General features: G+C 30.2%; 1 protein-coding gene across 31 annotated transcripts in view; it reads right to left on the bottom strand.

Moving 5' to 3' along the window:
- LOC124949631 (voltage-dependent calcium channel type A subunit alpha-1) overlaps nucleotides 1-4,536 on the bottom strand; it is a 125,568-nt gene extending 121,032 nt beyond the window's left edge. For 6 of the 31 annotated variants that reach the window (XM_047495043.1, XM_047495038.1, XM_047495039.1 and 3 more), the window contains exon 1: nucleotides 4,281-4,533. The gene's annotated coding sequence lies outside the window, so the exon portion shown is untranslated. Of the gene's footprint in view, nucleotides 1-4,280 lie in introns of all 31 variants that reach the window. The other 25 variants (XM_047495058.1, XM_047495042.1, XM_047495059.1 and 22 more) reach the window with 7 other exon arrangements.

Here is a 4,536-nt window from a genome sequence, read left to right as displayed (position 1 = left end):
GCATATGCTATATATTACGATTTATCTAGGACTATTACGCTCATGCGCTGTTTCGCCTTCTGAAGCATTTTCAATGCGCTTTCATTGTGACGTATACTATTCAAAACAAGTAGAATTCTGATTGGTATGCCGCTGCGATATGTTATTCACAAGGGTTCAAAGAGATATATACACAGCGGAGCCCCTACGCACGATTATGGTTTCTTGAAAAAGTTAAATATCGGATTAAACACAAAATATCGTCAACCAACGAATGAAATACTGTGTCATACGCATTTGTCAATCTTTTTTTTTTTTTTACCGTGATATTCTAGTTAAATCCCAAAAAATATTTTATCGGAAAGTTTTGAAAAATTTTTTACAAATTAATCATATTTCTTGCTCCGACGAATTGGTCGGAGCTATCATTACGCGATCTATTTAAAGTTGTAATGTTTAACGTTAAAAAAAAATTAATAATATCGAATTGTTATTATTGGAACGATTTTCAAACGTTTCGTGGATCGAAATTTCTTGCATTGATTAAATAAATTGAAGGACGTTTCCTTTCAACAAGAAACCGAGTGACAGCTTGACCAAGAATTTCCAAGTTTGCAAACTCGGAAATAGAAAATATACATATACATATGCATATATATATACATATATATATATATACACATATATATCAGGAAAGTACGAATATGCTTTCTCAGGCTAATCACGTAACTTGCGCATGTGTGACACAATTCGGACTTCTCCACATCAAAGACTTGATTACAATGTCGCTGGCTGCAGCCTTATATGTGCTTGATGTGATATCTACTTACTTACATACGTATATATCTGCATACATAGATATGATCTGTGTCTAACGGGTGCTCATACTCAATATTATAATACATAATACGCTTACTAAATACGTAAGTTTGTAACTTTACCGAATATTTTACTTATTGATCACATTAATTTAATCGTGTTAATTAGAAAAGATATTTATATATAAAGACAGAGAACGAGAGAGAGAGAGAGTATTAAAACGAGATCCAACAATCCAATTAACCCGGATCTAATAACTTTATCAAGTTTTAATTCATTTTGTCTTAATAAAATATTAGAAGGAGAATAAAATGTTTTATCAATTATTATACCACCCTGTGAAGATACCGTTACCATCTAACACAACACTCACGTTAACTTATCGGTTGATCCAATCAAACTCCAACATGCAGCTGTGAACATTACGTGTGGTCGGATATTTTCAACGAAAGAGAGAAAGAGAAAGAGAAAGAGAGAGAGAGAGAGAGAGAGAGAGAGGAGAGAGAGACAGATAGAAATAGTTCGAAGAATTTCGCAATTTAAGAAACTAATGAAAATATATACCTGCCGATATCATATATTAAATTTCCTACGTCATCGACGCAATTACGGGGGAAAAAATACGAGGCGAAAAAAGGAAGAAGAATAAAGCAGCAGGCTTACGACGTTATTGTGGATCTTCGGATAGTAAGGATAAAGTTCGACGTAATAACCGATGAGTATTGCCCTTTTATTCTATTTTCTTTTCGCTTTTCTTCATTTTCTTTTCTTTATCATTTTTTTCATTTTTTCTTCATTATTGTTTTTATTTTTTCATTCTTTTTTTCTTTAATATTTATTATATATATATATATCTTCTATATCTTCTATTATATATATATATATATATATATATATATATATATATATATATATATCTTCGATCGATCTGTCATTAAGCCATTCCACCTCGCAAGTTTTCTCGTTAACGACATTTCATTCCTACGTTAGATTCGCATTCCGCTTCGTCATTTAAATGATAGAAAAAGATTTCCAACTGTGAAAATCAAACTCTGAAAATCAAACTCTTATGTTATTTCAAACGATAAATATAAAAAAAAATCGATAAAATTTTTCCTTCGTTCGATCAAAATTTAATTCGTAAAAAAAAATAAACTATTTAAATCGATTTAATCTGTCAACCTTTTGTATATTCTTCTGTAAACGAGTAAGGAAGACTCGTTTATATATGTAAGTTAACCAAAAGATAGAAACAACGTTGTGCATGATTGTCGAGAGTTAGCAAGACACGACGCGAGTCAAGATCTTAATCGTTTCGAGAAAAGCTCGAAAACAAGCTTACAAAAGAGTGTCAGCTTTTACGTGTGCATGTAACACTACTTGAAACAAAAAAAAAAGAAAAAAAAAAAGAAAGAAAGAAAGAAAGAAAATAAAAGAGAAGAATCCATCGGTCTTAGAGAACATGGTATATATAACAAAATATATATATATATATATATATATATATATATATATATATATAAATCAAAGTAGAAATTTACTTTTCAACCTGACAATCTTCTCGCTAATGGTTTTCACGTGAAAAATTCATTACACTCGGGGGACTTCAAGTTCTTTTTTTTTTTTTTTTTTTTTTTTTTTTTTTTAAATAAAACGGGAGAGAACGAAGGTTCTTCCATCTTACTTATTATCTACACTTTTTCTTTCTTTTTCTTCTTCTTCTTCTTTTTTTTCTTTTTTTTTTTTTTTGTTGTTGTCTTCTTTTTCTTCTGTTCTTATTTATCGCAAAATATAAGTAATAGTAATAAATAAAAATAAAGAGATTCGATCGATCGTATGATCGAATACAAATCAAATTCATACAATTCTATTCAATTTTTCCTTTCCAATCGTTCGGCCATAATGATTTTTAATATTATTTTATATTAATTTAAACATATATACATTTGCACATTTTCGTTCACTCTCATAATTGTCAGTTCAATCACATTTTTAATCATAAATTATACATAATAAATATAAATCATTAGAAATTATTTATAAGTGAATATTTTTAAAAGATCATAATACCTTTAATGTAAATCACGAGATAAAGATTGAAATCCATGATACGCGTCCTTAATCGAAATGTCCATACAAGTCGATATTTTCTTTTCTAAAATAATATTCGTAAAAACGCAAAATAATCGACACAATTTCTCTTCTAGCTGCGACATATTGTCGTTTAGAAGTCCTTCTGTTAAAACTATAAATCGGACAGGAGAGGTAAAAGAAAAAAAAAAAAAAAAAAAAGAAAAAAAAAAGGAAAAAAGAAAAAAGAAAGAAAAAAAGAGTAAAAAAAATTGAAAAATGATAAAGAACAATCTTATCGATGTGACATTTTGTCGATCGAACCAACGCGCTATACTATAACACAGGAACTTGATATCAAAACGCCCGATCAACGTTTTCCTGGGCTACGACCTCCTACATTATCGTACGATCGATTCGAAAGAAACATCCAGTTTTTAAATTTACGAGTTATATATATGTATATATATATATATAAAACTTACGTTCGTCTATCTGAAACTTATAATATATACGAAAGATTCGAACTTCATAATCGATTTCACGATTGGAGAGCTTTCGAATAGTGACTTTGAAAAAAAAAAAAAAAAGCGAAGAAGAAATTTAATCGAAATGATACGACATCGAAAGGGATCATCTAACAATAGTTCGCGATCGTTATTTTATACTTTGAAACAGAACTGTGAATAAGCTAAAACGTGTTTACTTTGACTATCATTAGTCTGACTTATATTACATCGCGTGAGTATACCCTTAACTGCAAGTTTAGTCGAGTATCTGATACCAACAGAATTTCCTTTCGCGGTCTTCTTCCAATTTATTTTACCTTTTTTACTATATTTCTAATATATTTTCTAAAATTCTTGCATTTAATAATATTTCACTCATAATATATAAAATAGATAAACAGCAACAATAAAATATACACTGGAATATCGATCAGTGATATCGCTTTCAACTAATTGTCGTTCTCGTAATTTCCCTGACAATTCGTTTTATCGATGAATTTCTCTTTGAGGAAAAATAAAAAAATAAAAAAAAAGAAAAAAAGAAAGAGAGAGAGAGAGAGAGAGAGAGAGAGAGCCAGACAAAGAGAAAATAAAATTCTCAGTATTCACAGAAAAAAAAAAAAAAGAAAGAAAAAAAAAGAAAGGAAGGAAACGGAAAATAAAGAAGAATGGTTACACATTTTACGACATAGCTAGAGAATAATCAATGAAAAAAGAAAGAAAGAGAGAGAAAGAGAGAAAAAGAGAGAGAGAGAGAGAAAAAAAAAAGCAATAGGACGAGTTAGGTGTAATCGTAGAAACGCAATAAAACTAAAAATACAACGATCTATAAGATCTAATATCGTAAGAGTAATATTTAATAAAATAAAAATTAGATCGTCGATAGAGTGAAATAATAATTACCTTCCACTGTTCTTCGATCCTCAGCCCGGTGGACGACGCTTCAAGAACGTAAAGCGTGAGAAATCCATCCGTCAGCTATCAGCCATAGTACCGAATGAGGTCCCTCAACGATGGCTATAGGAACGACGTTGACCGCTAGGTTCCTTGACCATCACTACCGATTCACCGTCACAAAATGATTCGCTTTCGGCGTCACGTCGCAACATTTTGTATTGGACAATTCATCGAATGAACTTGCCGTTCGTTATTTCTTAGT

Source organism: Vespa velutina, chromosome 6 (genome assembly GCF_912470025.1).
Source record: "Vespa velutina chromosome 6, iVesVel2.1, whole genome shotgun sequence".
Taxonomy (NCBI): Eukaryota; Metazoa; Arthropoda; class Insecta; order Hymenoptera; family Vespidae; genus Vespa; species Vespa velutina.
The sequence above is the reverse complement of the archived record's forward strand: the minus strand, read 5'-3'. Positions and strand labels throughout refer to the sequence as shown.